Source organism: Macaca fascicularis, chromosome 8 (genome assembly GCF_037993035.2).
Source record: "Macaca fascicularis isolate 582-1 chromosome 8, T2T-MFA8v1.1".
NCBI lineage: Eukaryota > Metazoa > Chordata > Mammalia > Primates > Cercopithecidae > Macaca > Macaca fascicularis.
Genome location: NC_088382.1, coordinates 113,763,135 through 113,787,733, shown reverse-complemented (window position 1 = coordinate 113,787,733; position 24,599 = coordinate 113,763,135). Strand labels below are relative to the sequence as shown.

Here is a 24,599-nt window from a genome sequence, read left to right as displayed (position 1 = left end):
ACAATAATGTCATTGTTAACCTATAATTATCCACAAAGGGCAGAACTTCCCAAACTGCACAGATCAGGAAGCAGCACAGCCTAACTGCCTACTTGTGTCATTTTTCTTGAAGAATGTCAAAACCCAGAAAGATTAATTCTAGGTAACAGTTATGAAACAAGAGTCTTCCAATAGCATTCTGAATTAAGTAGAAGACTGAAAATGAATACTCATTTTAAAGAATTTTTCTTTCATGCATGAGTATTAAATTTGTCACACTTGTTTCATGGTCTTAAACACTTATATTGGTCAGAAAATAAAAGACCAAAAATGAGCGGAGGCATTGTTAAATGCACTAAAAGCAGACATAGTAAGCAGGAAAGTTGTAATTTTATGCAGAGACTACAAAAAATGTGTTAGCAAATGTATGGACACTGGTAACATTTCAAGGTTATGTTAGTGGAAAATGCCACTCTTTCACAACAATGGAGCCAAACTTCTTGACTGGGCAATTTTCATGTAATCCATATAGTTAGAGTAGAGAACTCCTTTTGGAGTTTGGAAAGAACTGAAAATTAAGTATGAGGTGGAACACTGGCTGGACTAAGTGACATTTAAAGTTCTTTCTTATATTTTGAGATTTTAAAATTATCCAAGAAGATGTTTGGGAATCTATTTCCACACTTAGTCATATCCTCTCCTACATCTTCAATATTCACTTCCCTTTATGCTCAAACACAAAAAGATTTCTCTCATTTTTGGAGTATAAATGTTTGAATATCCAAAAGCATCAACTAGAATAGGCAGGCAAACTTTTTCTGTAAAGGGCCATATGGCAAATATTTTAGGCTTTGTGGATCATGTGGTTTCCTTGATCTACAGATGCTCAGATACTACTCATCTTAGCCACTGGAGCACAAAAGTAAACACAGACAATATACAATAACAAATGAACTTGGCCGTGTTCGGGCAAACTTTATTTATCAAATAAAAATTATTTATCAAGCAAAAAAACCCAACCAAACATAAAAGCAGCAGGTAAAATCTGGCTTGTGGCCCATACTTTGCTAGCCCAAAAACTAGGGCTTTTTCTTCTTTGTTTCTTTACAGTTGGTACCTCCCATTTCTACCATGTATTTCCTCTTTAAGTCCTGATGATCCAGACTTCTTCACATGTTAAAAGCTAACATTTATTAATAATTAAATTAGATGATGCCCTAACTGAGAGCTCTTCCAGTTATCTTTATCAATTCTGGGAACTCTGTCTACCATTGGGTATTATATCTACCCATATGCTTTAGCTACAACAATTGCCTACCCAAGGGATACCTCCCCTATTGGCCTGAAGCCTGAATCATCAACTCAGTAAATAAAACATTGAAGAAAAATTAAATACATAAAGTACACACCATGAGAAAATGAGATAAGCTTCAAGAGATTCCTGTCATTCCAACCCCATGGGAGACAGTGAACTTGCCCACACAACAAGTACCAGACTATTACAAGCAGCATTTGGGAAAGCCAACACACAAAGACTCTGTATAAGGAACTCATCCAGAGGCTTCACATAAAACAGCCAAGAATCAAATTAGGCTATAATAAACAATAAATATTAAAGTCTTTTCCTTAAGAGGGGAAAAAAAGAAATTTACACAGTCCAATAGAAAATAAATTCAAGAACAATTTCAAGAAATAGTCTATACAAATGAACAGGAACCATAAAAGTGATTCTGGTATTATGAGAAAACAGGGCTTTATAACACCACCGAAAGATCATACTTGCTCCCCTGCAATGGATCCAAACCAAAATGAAATCTCTCAAATGCCAGATAAAAAATTCAGAAGGTTGATTATTAACCTACTCAAAGAGATAACGGAGAAAGGTGAAAACAAAATTAAAGAAATTTTTTAAAAATCCAGGACACAAATGAAAAAATTTCCAGAGATATATATAATAAAAAAAATCAATCAGAACTTCTGGTTATAAAAGACACACTTAGGGAAATATAAAATGTAGTGGAAAGTTTCAACAATAGAACAAGTAGAAGAAAGAATTACAGAGCTCAAAGACAAGGCTTTTGAATTAATCCAATCAAACAAAGAAAAAAGAATAAAAATATGAACAAAGTCTCCAAAAAACATGGGATTATGTAAAACAGCTAAGCCTAAGATATAATTAATATTCCTGAAGGAGAAGTGAAGTTTAAAAGTTTGGAAAATTTATTTGAGGTAATAGTTGAGGAAAACCTTCTTGCCTTCTAGAGATCTGGACATCTAAATACAAAAAGCTCCAAGAACTTCTGGGAAAATTCATTGCAAAAGATCACCACAAAGGCACATAGTCATCAGGCTACCTAAAGTTAAGATGAAGGAAAGAATGTTAAGAGCTGAGACCAAAGCATCAGGTAACCTGTAAAGGGAAACCTATCAGACTAACAGCAGACTTCTCAGCAGAAAATTTACAAGCCCAAAGGGATGGGGGTCCTATCTTTAGCCTCCTTAAACAAAATAACTGTCAGCCAAAAATTTTCTATCCAGCAAAACTAAGCTTCATAAATGAAGGAGCGATTAAGTCTTTTTCAGACAAACTAATGCTGAGGGGATTTGCTGCTGTCAAACTAGCACCAGCAGAAATGCTAAAAGGAGTTCTAAATATTGAAACAAAATCTCAGTATATACCAAAAGAGAACTTCCTTAAATCATAAATCTCACAGGACCTATACAACAATAACAATGAAAAAAAACAAAAAACAAAAAACAAAGTATGTAACAGCTAATATGATGAGTACAATAGTACATTATATCTCAGTATTAATGTTGAATGTAAGTTGCCTGAAGGCTCCACTTAAAAGATACAGAATGGTAGAATGGATAAAAAACCACCAACCAAATACTTGCTATCTTTAAGAAACTCACCTAACACATAAGGACTCTCATGAACTTAAGGTAAAGAGGTGGAAAAAGATATTTCACAAGAATGGAAACCAAAAGTGAGCAGGTGTAGCTATTCTTATATCAGACAAATCATACTTGAAATCAACAATAGTAAAAAAAGACAAAGAAGGATATTATATAATAACAAAGGGATTAGTTCAACAGGAAGATACTATATGCACCTAATGCTGGAGATCCCAAATTTATACAACAATTACTACTAGACCTATGAAATGAGATAGATAGAAACACAATAATAGTGGGGTCACTCCAATACTCCAGTGACAGCACTAGACAGATCCTCAAGACAGAAAGTCAACAACAACAACAAAATGGACTTAAATTAAACCATAGAACAAATGAACTTAACAGACATTTACAGAAAATTTTCCCAACAATTGGAGAATATACATTCTTCTCATCAGTACATGGAACATTCTCCAAGATAGACAACATGATAGGCCACAAAACAAGTCTCAATACATTTATGAAAATTAAAATCATATCAAGTATCTTCTCAGATGAGAGGGGAATAAAACTGGAAATCAACTCCAAAAGGAACTCTCAAAACTATACAAATACATGGAAATTAAATAATCTGCTCTTGAACAATTTTTGGGTTAACAATTAAATCAAGATTGAAATTTAAAAATTCCTTGAAATGAATGATAATAATGACACAACTTATCAAAACCTCTGGCAAAAACAGTGTTAAGAGGAAAGTTCATTGTGTTAAATGCTTACTTCAAAAAGTCTGAAGGAGCACAAATAAGACAACCTAAGGTCACACCTCAAGGAACTAGAGAAACAACAAACTAAACCCAAACCCAGTAGAAGAAAATAAATAACAAAAATCAGAGCAGACCTAAGTGAAACTGAAACAAAAAAATACAAAAGATAAATAAAACAAAAAGCTGATTATTTGAAAAGATAAACAAAATTGATAGACCATTAGCGAGATTAATCAAGAAAAGAAGAGAAAAGATCCAAACAAGCTCAATTAGAGATGAAACTAGAGACATTACAGCTAATACCACAGAAATACTAACGATTACTGAAGGCTACTAGGAACACCTTTCCACACACAAACTGGAAAATCTGGAGGAGATGGGCAAATTCCTGAAAATATGCAACTCTCCTAGTTTAAATCAGGAAGAAACAGAAACTCTAAACAGACTAATAACAAGTAATGAGATTGAATCAGTAAATTATATATATTGCCAACAACAAAAAAAGTCCAGGACTGATGAATTCACAGCTCAATTCTATCAGACATTCAAAGACAATTTGGTACCAATCCTGCTGAAACTATTCCAAAAGACAAAGAAAGAGGGAGTTCTCCCTAAGTCATTCTATGAAGCCAGTATCACCCTAACACCAAAACCAAGAAAGGACTTAACGACAACAAAAAAAGAAAACTACAGGCCAATATCCCTGATGAACGTATTTAACAGATGCAAAAACCGTCAACAAAATTCTAGCTAACCAACTCCAACAGCATATCAAAAAGATAATATACCATGACTGAGTGGGTTTCATAACAGGGATGCAGGGATGGTCTAACTTACACAAGTCAATAAATGTGATACATCACATAAAAATAATTAAAAACAAAAATCATATGATCATCTCAACAGATGCAGAAAAAGCATTTGATAAAATCCAGCATCCCTTTCTGATAAAAACCCTCAATAAACTTGGCATAAAAGTGACATACCTCAAAGTAATAAAAGCCATCTATGACAAACCCACAGCCAACATCATACTGAATGTGGAAAAGTTGAAAGCATCCCTTTTGAGAACTGCAACAAGACAAGGATGCCCACTTTCACCACTTCTATTCAACATAGTACTGGAAGTGCTAGCCAGAGCAGATTAAAAAATAAATAAAGGGCATTCAAATTGGAAAAGAGGAAGTCAAACTGTCACTGATATGATCGTATACCCAGAAAACCCTAAAGACTCATCCAAAAAGCTCCTAGATCTGATAAACAAATTCAAGAAAGTCTCAGGATACAAAATCAATGTATACAAATTAGTAACACTGCTACACACTAATGACAACTAAGCTGAAAATCAAATGAACAACTCAATCCCTTTTACAAGAGCTGCACAAAGAAAATAAAATACTTAGGAATATACTTAACCAAGGAGGTGAAAGATCTCTACAAGGAAAACTACAAAACGCTGCTGAAAGAAATCATAGATGACACAAACAAATGGAAACACATCCCATGCTCATGAATGGGTAGAATCAATATTGTGAAAATGACCATACTGCCCAAAGCAATCTACAGATTCAATGCAATTCACATCAAAATACCATCATCATTCTTCACAGATAGAAAAAAATCCTAAAATTTATATGGAACCAAAAAAGAGACTGCATAGCCAAAACAATATTAAGCAAAAAGAACAAATCTGGAGGCATCACATTATGCAACTTCAAATTATACTACAAGGCTATAGTTACCAAAACAACATGGTACTGGTATAAATATAGGTACCTACACCAATGGAACAGAATAGAGAACCCAGGAATAAAGCCAAATATAGCCGACTGATCTTCAACAAAACAAACAAAAACATAAGTTGGGAAAAGAACACCCTATTCACTAAATGGTGCTGGAAAAACTGGCAAGTCACATGTAGAAGAATAAAACTGGGTCCTCTCACCTTATACAAAACTCAATGCAAGATGGATCAAAGACTTAAATCTAAGATCTGAAACCATAAAAACTCTAGAAGACAACATTGGAAAAACTCTTCCAGACACTGGCTTAGGCAAATAATTCATGACTAAAACTCCAAAAGCAAATGCAACAAAAACAAAGATAAATAGGTGGGACCTAGTTAAACTAAAAAGCTTCTGTACAGCAAAAGAAATAATTAGCAGGGTAAATAGACTAACCCACAGAGTGGGAGAAAATATTCACCAACTTTGCATCTGACAAAGGACTAATATCCAGACTCTACACAGAGCTCAAACAAATCAGCAAGAAGAAAGCAAATAATCCCATCAAAAAGTGGTCAGAAAACACAGACAGTTATCAAAAAAGGATATACAAATAGCCAACAAACATATGAAAGAATGCTCAACATCACTAATTGTCAGGGAAATGCAAATTAAAACCACAATGAGATATCCACTTACTCCTGCAAAAGTGGCCATAATTTAAAAGTCAATAAACAATATATGTTGGCATGGATGTGGTGAAAACAGAACACTTTTTTTTTTTTTATTATTATACTTTAAGTTCTAGGGTACATGTGCATAACGTGCAGGTTTGTTACATATGTATACTTGTGCCATGTTGGTGTGCTGCACCCATCAACTCGTCAGCACCCATCAACTTGTCATTTGCATCAGGTATAACTCCCAATGCAATCCTTCCCCCTCCCCCCTCCCCATAATAGGCCCTGGTGTGTGATGTTCCCCATCCCGAGTCCAAGTGATCTCATTGTTCAGTTCCTACCTATGAGTGAGAACATGTGGTGTTTGGTTTTATGTTCTTGCATAGTTTGCTGAGAATGATGGTTTCCAGCTGCATCCATGTCCCTACAAAAGACACAAACTCATCCTTTTTTATGGCTGCATAGTATTCCATGGTGTATATGTGCCATATTTTCTTAATCCAGTCTGTCACTGATGGACATTTGGGTTGATTCCAAGTCTTTGCTATTGTGAATAGTGCCACAATGAACATACGTGTGCATGTGTCTTTATAGCAGCATGATTTATAATCCTTTGGGTATACACCCAGTAATGGGATGGCTAGGTCATATGGTACTTCTAGTTCTAGATCCTTGAGGAATCGCCATACTGTTTTCCATAATGGTTGAACTAGTTTACAATCCCACCAACAGTGTAAAAGTGTGCCTGTTTCTCCACATCCTCTCCAGCACCTGTTGTTTCCTGACTTTTGAATGATTGCCATTCTAACTGGTGTGAGATGGTATCTCATTGTGGGTTTGATTTGCATTTCTCTGATGGCCAGTGATGACGAGCATTTTTTCATGTTTACACTGCTGGTGGGAATGTAAATTACTACAATCACTATGGAAAACAGTATGGAGATTCCTTAAAGAACTAAAAGTAGAATTACCATTTGATCCAACAATCCCACTACTGGGTATCCACCCAAAGGAAAGTAAGTCATTATAAGAAAAAGATACATGCACAGGTGTTTATATCAGCACAATTTGCAACTGCAAAGATATGGAACCAATCTAAGTGCCCATCAACCAATGAGTAGATACATGTGGTATATACACACCATGGAATACTGCTCAGCCATAAAACGGAATGAAATAATGTCTTTTGCAGTAACTTGAATAGAGCTGGAGGCCATCATTCTAAGTGAGGTAACTCAAGAATGGAAAACCAAATATTGTATGTTCTCACTTATAAGTGGGAGCTAAGCTATGAGGATGCAAAGGCATAATATTGATATAATGGACTTTGGGGACTCAGAAGGGAAGGTTGGGATATATTTATAGAGTATATTTATATAAAAATATAAATATTTATAGAGTTATAAATATAAAACTGTATGACTCTAGTTTCTATTTATAACTCTATCTCTTATACTCTATGCTTGAGGTCTTGAACATAGTTTTAGTTCCTTGAGTATGCTCTAAAGACATCCTTAGAGATTGAATTGTCCTGTGCTTCTAAAAGTTAAATGGGTTCCAATTGCTTAAATAAAAAGTTTGGAAACCAATACTTTCGTCAAATTAGATCATTTGTCTTTCTCTGCTGCATACTAAATGTTTTTCTGAACTTACTCTACACTTCTGAAGTTCCCTATGCTTGATGTGCATTCCTATCTCATTTCATTGAAATATGACTTATTCTTTGAAGTCTGGCTCAAATTACAAACCTTCAAGAAGCCATCCAAAATACCATTCCAGTAAGAAGTGATCTTTCTGAAATCTTACAGCATTTTGTGCTACTGATAGGCTATCTAAAATCTCTTCCCTAATGGATTTTAAGCTTTCTGAGAGTAGGTCTATGATTTGTTTAACTTTTATGTAATTTGTGTAATTTTTAAATTTTCCATAGTGCCTGCACAACACCATTTTTCTTTATTAGAAACACAGTTAATCATAATTGAATGGATATTTAGAAATTTGTATACTTTTAAAAAATCTAAGTGCTTAGTGTTAGTCTGATATTCTATTTAAATTTTTAAGCAATATTTGAGAAAAATGGAATCTAAACTAACCTTAGTATATTTAAATGTTTCACTGAAAATAGGACAAAACTTAATGTGGACTATTTTAAGAAAAAAAGCAATTTATACCAAGGATAGATAAAGACTGATGGAACAATCATAAAGGACCAAAAAGATACAGCAGATTAAAACTAAAAGAATTTACATAGTTCTCTTATTCAAAATGAGGTACAGAGTCAGCATAAGGTTTCATTGACACACACGAATATTCCATTAAAAAAAAAAAACAGAAAAAAGTATCTTTATATGAGATGTTACAGTTTTCCCCAGTTTAAGTTTCTACACATTATGATAAATGCAAAATAAATACACATCTAAGGAGTAAGTCTAAGGAATAATAAATGTACTTAAAATGATTAAAAAGAGGAATAATCCAATATGTAAAATCTGTGAGGGAATTTTATTGTGATTGAGATTGGATAACTCAGAAGAAGAAGGCTAATTCATAGTTAAATATATGAAAGTGTATTCAAATATACAAATAATGCAAACCACTTGGTCTTCATCACAATAAAACATTAAACAAAAAGATTTGACAGTTAGTAGGATTAATCCTAGAACACAGTTTAAAGAGGATTCTGTATTGCTTTAAAATTGTGCACTGTACTGTATAATTTGAAAGAAAAGAATATTATTCTTCCTTGAGAAAGGAAATAAACTCCAGTTTACCATTTCAGTTAGAAATAAGAAGTGAACTTTCAAACATATAGTCATATGTATTTAGTTATCTGAAATGTCGTATTTTTTTTTAACTGTTATGTTAAGTTCAGGGGTACATGTACAGGATTTGCAGGTTTGTTAGGTAAACATGTGTCATGGGGGTTGGTTGTACAGATTATTTCATCACCCAGGTATTAAGCCTAGTATCCATTAGTTACATTTCCTGCTTCTCTCCCACCTCCCAACCTCTGCCCTCCCAAAGACCCCAGAGTGTGTTGTTCCCCTCTCTGTGTCCATGAGTCCGCATCATTTAGCTTCCACTTGTAAGTAAGAACATGTGGTATTCGGTTTTCTGTTCCTGCATTAGTTTGCTAAGGATAATGGCCTCCAGCTCCATCCACATCCCTGAAAAGAACATGATCTCATTTTTTTTTTTTGTGGCTGCATAGTACTCCATGGTATATATGTACCACATTTTTTTTTTATTCAATCTATCATTGATGGGCATTTGGGTTGATTTCATGTGTTTGCTATTGTGAATAGTTGAAATGGCATATCTTTCATTGTTCGTTAATTAAATTTATTATTTTTATTTTTAAAATACAGGTATTTTCACTTGTGTAAAAAACATTTTTGTCCTTTTTTTTGGAAAAAAAACTTTCCAAATGAAATAAATCAAATGAATGCAGAGTTCTTAAATAATCTGTGTATTTTTTAAAACAGAAATCTATTTTAATGTATTGAAGCAGAATTTTATCAAACTAGTGCTTCCAGTAAGATAATTTCACAACTGGTTAAATGAAGAGGAATTCTGACTGACAGCAAATCAGAAAACTTCGGTCACTTATCGTTTCTTTCACACAGATGGCTCTAATTCCAGGTAAAATGACTGCTGGCAGTAGGAAGAGGAAGACAGAAAGAGACAAGAAATTGAGATACTTCAGATGTCAATGGGAGTGGAAAGGATTTGATAAGAGGTGGGTGGCCGCTGTTCCCCTACCTTTGGGCTACTGTAATTCCTTTGGAAAGGAGGATTTGGGTGAAAGGTGGTGAAGGAAAATTCCTCAATACCTCAGTTATGAGCACAGTGCCTTTCCTGGAGGCTCTCTGTGGTATTCTTTCTATTCTTTCTTATACTTCTGTATTACATGTTGCCTCACCATCAGTTTCCTCATCAGAACATTTCCTCATCTCAACTCATACATCTGTATCAGCTCTCATATCCTACTCTCACCTTCTAAGCAATTATGAAGTTTCAAGTAAAAAGCAATAAATTCCTCACATTACAAGATCAAAACCAAAACCACCCTTTTAAATCTTTGGATTAAAAGCTACAGAAATTACATTCTTATGTCAGCACCAAACTTTAATGCCTAAAAGAAATACACTAGATTCTACTTTTCCACTGTATTAGTCCCAAGCATATCCTAGGTTACATTAGAAACTATTGCCTCTCTTCCTCATTGTATGCACAGTATACAAATTCAGATCCTACACAGTGGATTTTAAATCAAAAGGTCATTTGTCTTTGTGGATAGAAAGATGAGACATAGTAGGTTAGTATCCTCTGCAATACACTCATATATCATTGGCACTTTTCATCAAGGCAAGATTTGTAATGTTGACTAATTATTACTTTATGTATTTGTTAAGGCCTGTCTTTCCCACTGGAACAGAGATACCATATGAGGAGGACCCTAGTTGGCACATACCACGCTGTTTGTCACTTAGTGGAAGTTCAACAAATATTTACTGAATAATAATATGTTATATTAAATGTTTATATGGCAGTGAATAATAGAGTGTCAGTTAAAAAAAAACACTTCATCCAAGAATAATATTAGAAGAATTTGTCCACTTAGAGCTGCATCAAAGAGGGAAGATGAATTCATCTTAGTGCTTTTCATTCTATAAAGTCTGCAATGCCAGATAGTTTTCAAAGCCGAAGGGAACAATGAGCCAACAGTCTTATCTTTTTCCATACTCCTGATATCATTGCTCCTAGTATCATTACTGCTTAGCTAGGATTTTATTATATTTCTAGCAAATAACTGCAACTGTGTCTTTGGAAGTCTTTCTAGTAGGTAACACGGAAAGGACTCAATTGAGTAAATAGCATCTAGCAGCCCCACATACCAATTCAGAATGTATGGGGATTTCATTTAAAATGGCCTTAAAATTGCATTTCTGTTTATACTCTGATGCTCAAAAACCTTAAGGCACTTATAAATTTTAATGAAATTAAAGACTTCTGTTTCTTGTATGTGTTTCTTGGCTCAGAATTAAATTCTTTATGGTTTATTTACAATTACCACTCCTTTACTGATTACTAACATGGACAATCCCTGTTGGCTATTTACATCTTAAAATATGTCCAGTTAAATTAAATAAAGCTTATACTAAATTAAATAAAGCTTATACTAAATTAAAAGTACTTTCCTGATGAATTTTTATTTTGAAAAGAAAGATTCCCCCCCCAATAATATGAAAAAAGCTAATTATAAAAATACACTGTTAGCAATAATGGGTGTCATATAAAGAATACCAGCTTTAGAGCTTTATCTGTCAACCATGAAACTGCATTTTAGTTTCCTGATGTGTAAAATGGTAATGATAATAGTTACATCTCAAGTTGTGAAAATTAAACAACAAATTCATGGTATTGCTAATTATGTTTTTTAATGACTGATAAATTCCCTTCTAAATTTTATATTAGAAAAAAAGCTTAAATCTTAATAACTGGTGGGTGTTCTTTGGTCAAGGAGGGTAAGTTATGAAAATTAACATTTATTTCTATTTGTATTGACTCCCAGGAAGCATACAGGATGTAAATAATAACTTCAAAAATATGTCTACAGTATTTCTTGAATCTCTTTACCATTTCATCTAATACTATCATTTCTGGTAGACAGAATGGTCCCCCAAAGATGTCCATGCATTGCACCCTGGACTCTGGGAATATGCCACATTACATAGCTAAAGGACCTTTTCTTTTCTTTTCTTTTCTTTTTTTGTTGAGACAGAGTCTCGCTTTGTCGCCCAGACTGGAGTGCGGTGGCCGGATCTCAGCTCACTGCAAGCTCCGCCTCCCGGGTTCACGCCATTCTCCTGCCTCAGCCTCCCGAGTAGCTGGGACTACAGACGCCCGCCACCTCGCCCGGCTAGGTTTTTGTATTTTTTAGTAGAGACGGGATTTCACCGTGTTAGCCAGGATGGTCTCGATCTCCTGACCTTGTGATCCGCCCGTCTCGGCCTCCCAAAGTGCTGGGATTACAGGCTTGAGCCACCGCGCCCGGCCTAAAGGACCTTTTCAAATGTAATTAAGGTTATGAACCTTAAAATAGGGAGATTTTCCCAGATCACCTGAGTGGGCCCAATCTAATTACATAAGCCCTTAAAAGCAGGGAACCTTCTCTGACTGGAAGGCAGAAGGGATAAGGCAGAATGGATAGTCAGAGAGATTAAATGCACAAGAAGGATTCAATGTGCCTTTGTCAGCTTGAAGATGAAGGAGGTCATGTGTTCAGGAAAATGGGAACCTGAGGTCCACAACCACAAGGAACTGAGCTCCACCAACAACTGAATGACCTTGGAAATGGAGTCTTGCCTTGGGTCTTAAGATAAAATCCGAGTGTGGATGACACCTTGATTTTGGTCTTAGGAGACACAGAGCAGAGAAGCCAGTAGAGCTCACCTAGTTTTAGGATGGCACGGTAAATGTGCATTGTTTTAAGTTGCTAAGTTAATGATAATGTGTTATAGCCTCAATAGGAAACTAATACACCATAGATCATGCCCTCATCATTTCTACTCTAATTAAAAAAGTCCCTTATTCTTGATCTCTAGTCTTTCTTATTGACAAAATCTTTCTAATTTCTGTTGTCATGACCCTGCTTGAAATTCTACAATAGATCCCTATTGCCAGCCCTATGGCTCTAACTCCTTCAACAAACATGATTTGTAATCCGGCCCCAATCTCTATTGCTAGTCTCATTTATCACTATGTGTCAAATACTCACTGCCTGCTCATACATAAGATACCTTTCCATATCTCTGAGTCTAATATTTCCCATGTCCAAAATATCCAGGCCATATTCTCAGCATCTTCACAATGTAAACATTATCCACACTTCAAGGTTAAGATCAACTGGTACCCTGGCAACAATGCTGGAAGGAATCATTTCCACTATTACATTAATTATAATATAATAATATTAATGATAACAGCTAAACTTATGTTAACAATAATATTAATAATAACAGCTGTCATTTAATAGAAACTTAGTATATGTTAGACAAAGTTATAAGTGCTTAGTATAAGTGCTCATAACAACCTCATGACGTAGGATGATAGAGTCCATAGTTTTTAAAGCTGAGGAAATAGAGATTCAGAGAAGTTAAGTAACTTGCCCATGTGGCAGAATTGGGACCTGAATTCAGGCCTGCTTGAACTCTAAAATTTATGTTTTCTCCATTCTGCCACACTCCCTTACAGAATCTTGCTAATCCTCATCATGTTCCACCTTGTTTTATGTTTACTCAAGCCAACAACTCATTTCCTCTAGTAGATTTTAAGATCCTAAGAATAGAGAAGCTATGAGATAGTAGGGACAATGTTTTGTCAAGTTGTCTTCCATGGCATCCACTAAAATGAATCTTACAAATAGTGTAGTTGATAAAAATGTTTATTTAATGAAAAAATGTATGAATAAAATTTGTGGCTTAGGGAAATGATTAAAATACCATAAGAAAACATTAGCAAATTATTAATAATTTGATTATGACTGCAACCTTCATGTTTGGAAAGGGATAATTCAAGATAATTTGCATTTATAGCTGTAGATGTAAATATTCCTTAACAAAAGTTTTAAAGAGTTCTACTTATTATTTCCATAAACAATAATGAAACACTAGAATATGAGATGATAAATAAGAAACACTTGACATATATCCATATGATCATTTATAGCTTCAAAACATCAATGTGTCAGTTTAATAATTTGAGGAACATAGTTTCAAGTTACCTTCTCTATAAGAGATTAATTAAATTGTTATTCATTCATTTGTTCACTCATTTATTCATACACGCATTCCAACAAATACTGAGTATTTCGTAGATATCAACTATTATCTTAGGCACCACAGATGTACAAATGAATGAGATATAACTGCTTCCCTCAAGAAATTTATAGTCTGATGGGATTTGAACAAGTGCAAATAAGTTATAATACATGTTATTGTTAATACACAGATGATTCTTCTTTTTTCTTTTTTTTTTTAGATGGAGCCTTGTTCTGTCACCCAAGCTGGAGTGCAGTGGCACCATCTCAGCTCACTACAACCTCCGCTTCCCAGGTTTAAGGAATACTCCTGCCTCTGTCTCCCAAGTAGCTGGGATTACAGGTGCCCGCCACCATGCCCAGCTACTTTTTGTATTTTTAGTAGAGACGGGGTTTCACCATGTTGGCCAGGCTGCTCTTGCACTCCTGACCTCAGGTAATCTGCCTTCCTTGGCCTCCCAAACTGCTGGGATTCCAGGCGTGAGCCACCGTGCCCAGCCAGATGACTCCTAAGATTGAAAAAACCTGCTTATAATTTTCTATTTTAAAAAAGTTTATTTTTAACTTAACACAACCCCCCCCCCCAAAACCTGATTAAGAAATGGGCAAAGGTATCCAATAAACAGTTGTCTAAAAAGATATACAAATGACCTATGAGCATATGAAAAGATGCTCAATACCACTAATCATTAGGGAAATGCAAATCCAAACCACAATGAGATACCACCCTCATACTCATTAGAATGGCTATTATTGGAAACCCCCCCAAAACAAAAAACATTAAGTGTTGGCAAGGATCTGAAGAAATTAGAACTCTTGTGCACTACTGGTAGGAATATAAACTTGTACAGCTTCTATGAAAACCAGTATGGCCTACCCAAGGTAATTTATAGATTCAATGCTATCCCCATCAAGCTACCACTGACTTTCTTCACAGAATTGGAAAAAACTACTTTAAAGTTCATGTGGAACCAAAAAAGAGCCCGCATAACCAAGACAATCCTAAGCAAAAAGAACAAAGCTGGAGGCATCATACTACCTGACTTCAAACTACACTACAAGGTTACAGTAACCAAAACAGCATGGTACTGGTACCAAAACAAATATATAGACAAACAGAACAGAATAGAGGCTTCAGAATTAACACCACACATCTACAACCATCTCATCTTTGACAAACGTGACAAGAGCAAGCAATGGAAAAAGGATTCCTTATTTAATAAATTGTGCTGGGAAAACTGGCTAGCCATATGTAGAATGCTGAAACTGGATCCCTCCCTTACACCTTATACAAAAATTAACTCAAGATGGATTAAAGACTTAAATGTAAAACCTAAACCATAAAAACCGTAGAAGAAAACCTAGGCAATACCATTCAGGACATAGGCATGGGCAAAGACTTCATGACTAAAACACCAAAAGCAATGGCAACAAATGGCAAAATAGACAAATGGAATCTAATTAAACTAAAGAGCTTCTGCACAGCAAAAGAGCCTATCATCAGAGTGAACAGGCAACCTACAGCATGGGAGAAAATTTTTGCAATCTATCCATCTGACAAAGGTTAATATCCAGAATCTACAAAGAACTTAAACAAATTTATAAGAAAAAAACACAAAAACCAAACAACTCTATCAAAAAGTGGGCAAAGGATATGAACAGACATCTCTCAAAAGAAGACATTTACGCAGCCAACAGACACATGAAAAAATGCTCATCATCACTGGTCATCAGAGAAATGCAAATCAAAACCACAAAGAGATACCATCTCAGACCAGTTAGAATGGTGATCATTAAAAAGTCAGGAAACAACAGATGCTGGAGAGTATGTGTAGAAATAGGAATGCTTTTACACTGTTGGCAGGAGTGTAAATTAGTTCGACCATTGTGGAAGACAGTGTGGCGATTCCTCAAGGATCTAGAACTAGAAATACCATTTGACCCAGCAATCCCATTACTGGGTATATACCCAAAGGATTATAAATCATGCTGCTATAAAGACCCATGCACACTTATATTTGTTGTGGCACTATTCACAATGGCAAAGACCTGGAACCAACCCAAATGTCATCAATGATAGACTGGATAAAGAAAATGTGGCACATATACACCATGGAATACTATGCAGCCATAAAAAAGGATGAGCTCATGTCCTTTGCAGGGACATGGATGAAGCTGGAAACCATCATTCTCAGCAAAATATCACAAGGACAGAAAACCAAATACCACATGTTCTCACTCATAAGTGGGAGCTGAACAATAAGAACACATGGACACAAGGAGGGGAACATCATACACTGGGGCCTGTTAGGGGGTGGGAGGCTGGGGGAGGGATAGCGTTAGGAGAAATATCTAATGTAAATGACAAGTTGATGGGTGCAGCAAACCAATATGGCACATGTATACCTATGTAACAAACCTGCACGTTATGCACATGTACCCTACAACTTAAAGTATAATAATAATAAATAAATTAAAAAAAAGTATAACAATAATAATAATAATAATAATTAGAAAACCAGTATGGCAGTTCCTCAAAAAACAAAAATGAAATTATCATATGATCCAGCAATTCCACTTCTAGGTATATCCCCAAAATAATTGAAAGGAGGGCCTGTTAGAAATATTTGTACACCCATATTCAAAGTAGCATTATTCACAATAACCAGAAGGTGAAGGAACCCAAGTGCCTACTGACAGATGAATGGATAAACAAAATGTGGTGTAGACATGTACATATGCATAATGGAATATTATTCAGCCTTAAAAAAGAAGCAAATTCTGATGGGTAGAAATATCTAGAGCAGTCAAATTCACAAAGACAAAGTAAAATGGTGGTTACCAAGGGCTGGGAAGAGGGGAGAATGAAGAGTTATTGATTAATGGATACATAGTTTAAGTTTTGCAACCGAAAATAATTGTGGAGATAGATTGTGGTGATGGTTGCACAACATAATAAACATATTTAATAACACTTAACTGTACACTTAAAATCGTTAACAGGTAAACTTTATGTCATGTGTATTTTACCACAATTAAAATATTTTACCACATTTTAAAAATATGTGTTTTAGAAGAAATAATATGAAATCCAATTCAAATTTAAGAAATACTAAATTTGTTTCCATGAACAATGAAACTGCTATCTTTCTTAGCTACATGCTGAGCCTAGATGCTGCATAAGTACCTTAACACAATTTATGATATATTAACACCAGCTTTCACTTCCAGAAAATGTTATGTTTACCTCACCTACAATACTTGAGCCACCTGAAGTTAGTAAATAACATAGAGTAGCATGAGTCAATATTTTAAAATAATGAATGATAGTATTATAAGGGCTAAAACATAGTTATAATTTTAAAGGCAAGAAATATGCCTAAATTTAGTGGTAAAAGCACATTGTTAGAATCCTATGTTAACATGCCATATCCTATAGGGTTAGTTTGAGATTTGTGATGATGTGAAAAGATAATACTATTACTTAACATCTCTTTTATTCTTATTACTTATTGTTTCCACAGATATTATTGTATTTAATGTAGGCTTGTGTATTAATAGGGCATACATCAAGTCACTTTCTGTATAACCTGGTCTGAATGCTGTCCAAAAAAGTAAGCATTAGGAAGGATGGATCCAGGATTACAGTGAGTTGGCTAGCAAATGAGTTTTTCTATGTTTCCTTAGCAAACATCCACTTAGTGCTATTAACTACTAGGTCAGTAGTTTTAAACCTCTAAAAATCTCACTTCTCCTGTAATCCCAGCACTTTGGGAGGCCGAGACGGGTGGATCACGAGGTCAGGAGATCGAGACCATCCTGGCTAACACCGTGAAACCCTGTCTCTACGAAAAAAAATACAAAAAAACTAGCCGGGCGAGGTGGCGGGCGCCTGTAGTCCCAGCTACTCCGGAGGCTGAGGCAGGAGAATGGCATAAACCCGGGAGGCGGAGCTTGCAGTGAGCTGAGATCCGGCCACTGTACTCCAGCCTGGGCTACAGAGCAAGACTCCGTCTCAAAAAAAAAAAAAAAAAAAAAAAAAAAAAAAAAAAAAAAAAAATCTCACTTCTAGTTCTGTAAAAAATTATTTATTAATGATACACATATCCTACTATACTTTTACAATACATAAAATATATGTAGCTATTTTAAAAGGTGATTAAAATAAATATTTGCAAATAGTTATTTTAAATAATAAAATAAGTCATGCTCTTAGGAAAAATATTTGAAGTAAAATGCCTTATAATGTCTGAAAACAGTGGCTTAATGCTATGTGGCAGTATTAGATTGTAGTTTGCTTATTAAACCTGTTTGCTCTTTTTCCTGGGCACTCTCTAAGGCTATATTTCCCAGTGTTCCATTTTCAGCATCAGTTTGTAACTAAGCAGCCAATGGAATAGAAACAGAAGCGATGTTACCATTTCCAATTCCTGTCCGTAAAAACTTCCCATGTACTGGCTGAAGAGAAAGGGCTCTAAGGCCTTCTAAGAGGGAAAGCCCACAAGATGAAAGAAGTCTTGAGCCCTGCATGACTACAGAAAAGGCTACTGGAAATATCTACTTTGGACTGATATTTGATCAATAAATGAACTTTTGTATTAAGTTTTCAGGGTTTGTATATATTACAGAAGGTAATGTATGTTAGGTAAATACAGTATTTTGAAAGTTTGCTTCCAAGTTCAGTTTTCTCATATTTAGTTTTAATTATGTCATAGTTGAAAAAGAAACATCACAGAGATACACCATAGGCCATGTAAAGTATAAACCTAGGGTAAGGTTTATTGTTAATAATAGTAGGTGTAAATCCATATTTTATTAATCTTTTTGATAACAGAATTTTTTGGTAAACTTCTTGTCAGATCTTAAAGTGTCGTATTGTCTTCACTGGGGGCTAATGAAGAGCTTAACTAGGAGTAAAAGTTGCAAACTTGGTATTATATTCAAACCACAGTTTCATCGCTATAACCTTTTTAAGCCACTTTCCTATTTTCTCATTATTAGTTTAGTTAAAACTAACACCCCCGCAAAGGCATGAGACCATCTCTCATTTAGAGTGAGAATTCTAGGTGAAGCCATATATTAAATATTTGTAAAGTTTAATTTCTTTTTTGTTTTTTAGATTAAAAATTAAAAGTAAGTTCTACTATTTCTTTCCATTCCCCAGGGAAGTGAATCATGTAGCCTCATGGAGTTCATGGGCCTTTCACTGAGGATCACCATATGTGATATAACACCAGACCCTGAGAAGAAGAAACTAAACAAAAAAAACCAGTTTAACCAAGAGATAGATGATTAAATGATTACAGTTGCTAAATGTTATAACAAGAGTTACTTCAAAGTACTGTGTGAACTTACAAATTATTACAAGATGAAAAGATGCCTGAGTGAAAAGAGCATAGATGCCTGAGTGACCACAGGTTACAACCAATGATCTCCACTTAAGTTCTGGATCTCACCTACCCAATTGTTCCCACAAGTAAGTCCCTCTTATTAAAAAAACAAAGCTCTTCTTTGATTATCTCTCCCCCAAGTTATAGTTCCATTTTAGAATTTCTATTTCTTATTTGTTTAAAAAAATCCTAGAAAGAATTGTTTTTAACTGTGCTGTCCAGTACAGTAATCACTAGTCACATGTGTCTATTTAAATTTAAAATAATCTAATTAAAATTGTAAAAATTAAAATGTCAGTTAACTTACTTACCCTAGCCACATTTCAAGTGTTCAATGGCCACATGTGACTAGTGCTACCATATTGTACAGGACAGTGCAGATATAGAAGATTGCCATCACTGCCAAAAGTTCTATTGAACAGTGCTATTCTAGACTGTAATAGAAAAATTAAAAGTGAAGTCTCCAGATCCAGATTGTCAGAATTCAAATTCCAACTTCTACTCATGACATTAGCTGGGTAAATTGGGTAAATTTATTTCTTGTCTCCCTACTTTTTCCCCCCATCTATCGAATGGGGATAATAACTCATTCCTCCTTCATAACTTTGTTGTGAGGTTTAAATGATTCACAGGTAAAGGCTTTGAACTGTGTCTAGCACATAATAAGTGCTTAAAAAGTGTTAGGTGTTCATATTTTTATTCTCACTGACTCTGACTCACATCTTCATTTTCTTTACAAGCTCCCATCAGGCTTTGTCCTCCACTGCAAGGTTTGTCAAGATTTACCAAATTTCTCCATCTTGCCAAATCCAATGGTAAATTATCAGTCTTCATCTTACTTGACCTGTCAGAGCCCCTGCCACAGTTGATCATGTCCTGTTTCTTAAAATATTTTCTTCATTTGGTTTCTAAGATATCCTTTTTTACATTTCCTCTAATGGTTGCTTTCTCTTAAGTCTTTGATGAATTTTCTTCCTCTTCTTGACCTCTAAATGGTAGAATGTCTTAGAGCTCAGTCTTTAGTTTTCTTCTTGATTGAAGTTACCATAAATAATCTTATCCAGTTCCATGGCTTCAAATGCTACCTGCGGATTACTCCTAAATTACATCCTTTGCTTTGATCTACTGGGCTCTGAATTAATCTATGCAATTAATCATGTAATAACTGTACTTAGATGTCTAATGGACATCTCAAAATCAAAATCATGTCTAAAACAGAATTCTTGATTCCCCCATGAGGATAAATTGGCTGCTGATGTCTTATATCTACCATGTGATTTTAAGTTTTCAATGTACTTTTCATACATTTAAAAATATTATCTTTATAGAAATGCTGGTAGGATAGCATATGTCAATTCCATCAGTCAGACAGACATACTATGACTCAGATCTGCTGGGTAAGTTTTTAAAGAGTCCATATTTAATATATAACCCAGAGTAAGCAATAGATTTCAAGTCTCCTTATTCCCTCTATATGCTCTCTACTAGGTTATGATGCCTATCAAGTCATACTCAATTCTTTAGAAACAGTGATTTAAAAGATGAGCTTCCAATTAACAGGCAATGGAACATACAAATAGTGTGACAGAAGAGAGATATAACTTAGTCACTATGTGTGTTGGTCAACATACCTTTATAAAAGGTTTCTCCTTTGCCAATTATTATTTACATATAATTACTGTGATATCATCCAGAATCATTTCACTATTCTTTAGGAAGACCCCGTTTTGCTGAGTTTCTACTCTTCAGAAGGGAGGTAAGTTGTCTTGTCTGATCTTGAAATCCATGGTGGTATAATAACATTTATTTTTACAAAAGTAAATACCATCTCAAAAAATTGAAATAATTATGATATATCATTCATGACATAATGACTCTTTAACTTAATTACACATAGATCTTCACACAGAGACCAGGAAAATAAAGAGAATACTAAACAAATCTTTGAAAATACAAACATACTAGTGGAAAACACAAATAATTTATTTGTTTCAGGCAAGTTACTCAATATATCTTATATATTTATGTCTGAAGAAAGAAGCTATTATAAGATATAGCATTATAAAAACTAGTTCATTGCTGTAGATAATTACTTTTGATAATTTAATATCTAAGCTACTAGATCATACGCTCAAATACTGAAATTTGAAGATTTGTTTCAAATACTTTTGGAGCTTATGATTCCATTTTTTTCTTAAGAAAATAAAGCATAATTAAAATCTTATTTTAAACACATATACATATGCACACAAATACAGAACTTAGAAATCCATTGAAAGTTTGAAGTCCAGTAATTTCTGGCTATGCTACAGTTAAACTTGGGCTTTAAAATGAGAGATAATCTAAATTCTATTGTCAGCAGGTCAAATCTATTAGGTGAGTAGGTATGAATAACTGCAAATATTAAGAACTATTAAAAATGTACCCATTATAATGTCACCGAATAGTAATTAAGACAATGACAAAGAGACTTTGTCATTTGCTATGTAATAGATAGGAAGAACTTTATGATATAACAAAAAACAAGACTACATTTCTTAAATCTGCCAACATGTCAATGTTTTTGAGATAAAAACCTATAACTACTCATACATGAAAACCAAATCGGTATTGTTACAGAATCTCAATGTATGGTCAATAGATCTATAATTTTGTAATACAAATACTATCAAAGAAAGATATATGGGATAGTTATGCCAAAAATGTAAAGACATGAAATTGGTCATTTAGAAATACTGACCCTTCTGTTTTTGAAATATTCTACATCTTAACTTCTGTGACACTATCCTCTCATAATTTTGGTCTTTTCTTTGTGATTGTTCCTTCTTCTTCTTCTTGGACTTTTCCTCCGCACAATTCTAAAATGCTAATCTTCCACAGGGCATTGTCTTGGCCTACTGCTATTTTATCTGTATCATTCTTCTTGGGCAATTTCAGCCATGTTCATGAATTTAAGTATTATCTAAACTTTGTAACTCTCATATTTATGTCCCTGGTCCTGACACAAGCTTCAAAAGTGTTTATTTAAATGTTCTAGACATTTCCACTTGGAAATTTTCACAGATATCACAAATTCAAAATTTCCTAAACCAAAGATTCATTCTCTTCCTCTTTCCCCAACATCTCTCTCTCTCTTTTTTTTTGTGTGTGTGGGGGAGTGCAGGACAGAGTCTTGCTCTGTCATGCAGGCTGGAGGGCAGCAGCCAATCTCGGCTCACTGTAACCTCTGCCTCCTGAAGCAATTCTCATGCCTCAGCCTCCAGTGTAGCTGGGACTACAGGCATGAGTCATCACGAAGGGCCAACTTTTATATTTTTGTAGAGATGGGGTTTTGCCATGTTGCCCAGGCTGGTCTCGAATTCCTGACCTCAAGTGATCTGCCTGCCTTGGCCTCCCAAAGTGCTGTGATTACAGGCATCAGTCACCATGCCCCAACCACTCCTCTTATATTTCCAATATCCATTAATGGCACTACCATCCACTCAGTGATGCAAGTCAGAAATATGGGAGTTATCTTAGAATTTTCTCTCCTTCACCTCCTCATATCCAATTAGTCACTTAATCAGGTAACTGACTACTAATTTTGCTCTTTAAAAATTCCCTGAATCTATCATCCCCTCTCTATCTTTATTACAACTGGCTTAGTTCAGGAGCTTATCTTTTGTCTGAATTATTGTACTTCTCCATTAATTCATCCTTAAATGCTCTTTTCCAGATGTGGACTTAAGTTTACCTCTTTATTGTAGCCCCACTGGAATATAAGCTCCAAGAGAAGAAGGATTTCTGTCTCTGTTTTCTTTAGGATAGTCCCTGGCAAATGATAGGTATGCAAAAATTATTTGTTACATAAACAAATGGCAGCCTGAATGGGCTAAAAACTATACATAAAGTACATACAAATATGACCATATCAATCCTCTACTGAGAACCTTTTAAAACTTCCTATCATCTATAACTATGATGTGAGATGCTCTATGACCTGGTCTCTATTTATCTACTAGCCTCATCTCTAGCTATTCAGTCTAATATTTTATGTTGAAATTATGTAACTGCTTATCATTCCTGCACATATCATGGATCTATGCCTTGTTTCTTATGGTTTCTATCTAGAACACCTTTCTAATTGTCTTTTACCTGATGATACCTCTGATTAGGTATCATCTCCAGGAATTCATTCCTGGAATTCCAGGTTGAGTCAAGTGGCCTTCCTCTGAGCATCCAGTGTACCTTCTATGTAATTCTAGATTCACCACTGGTGTATGACCTTGAAGCAATCTGTTTAAGTATCTGTCCTCTATTAGACTGTAAGCAACCTGGGTTATAAATGATTTCCTATTCATCTTTTTTCTTCATGTGTCTGGCACACGGTAAGTGGGCAATATTTATACATAACAACCCTGAATGAATGGAATTAATTATTTCATTTCATATATTTTCTGAATTGTAGTCTTATTAACATCCATTTGAGGTTCCTAATTTAAAAAACATTAGTAGACTTTATTTTTTAGAGAAATTTTAGATTGACAGATGTTTGTAAGTTTTAAAGAAAAAAACGCAATGAACTTCTATTAGAGAAGTATAAAAAAATCTCAATTTCAAAAGGCCAACATATATCATATTAGCACAACATAGTTAATTATGTATAAATATTAACAATTTTAAGTCATTAAAGTATGATCTGTATGTCCACTGTCCATAAATTAAACTTCTATTTATACATTCAAATGCAAAATAGTATTTTAAAACAACAAATAAAAAATCCTATAACAAAAATCACTTTAAATATCTTTAGTTACAATCAGAATATAAAAAATACCACCAAATAATTATTTCAACATAATATTGTTAAATAAGACTAAATTCCCAGAATTACAATTAGTTTGTAAAAATCAAGATTAGCCGGGTCCAAGAATTAAAGTAACCTTAAATTATTTTGTGCTGTAGATTTATATCTGACTTCTATGTACAAGAGTCCTAGTAGTCAAGCATAAATTAGATTTAATCCAGCTGCCTATAATTTATTTTGCAATAAAAGAAACACCATATTACATGCATTTGTTTGTTAAGTAGAAGATATGCTATTATTTCCAAGATACCAAGGATTTAATGTTTAATTATCAACACCCATTTGAAAAAAAGACATCGCTCTGATTCACAAATTTCTTAATTGCTAACAGTGGCTTTTCTGAGTAGGAGTGTTGTCTATAATTTATTTTTGCAGATGTGATTTAGCAACTGAATTTTAAAGTAGCAAAGCTTTGAATATCTTCACTGTCAGCAGAAAATTCCTCCATCCCTGCTGCTGGAGAATATTGCTGTTTGAAGTTTTAACAGGGAAA

At 34.5% G+C, this 24,599-nt stretch overlaps 1 protein-coding gene across 49 annotated transcripts in view; it reads right to left on the bottom strand.

Moving 5' to 3' along the window:
* RIMS2 (regulating synaptic membrane exocytosis 2) overlaps positions 1 to 24,599 on the bottom strand; it is a 753,111-nt gene that overhangs the window by 86,932 nt on the left and 641,580 nt on the right. The window lies entirely within an intron of this gene.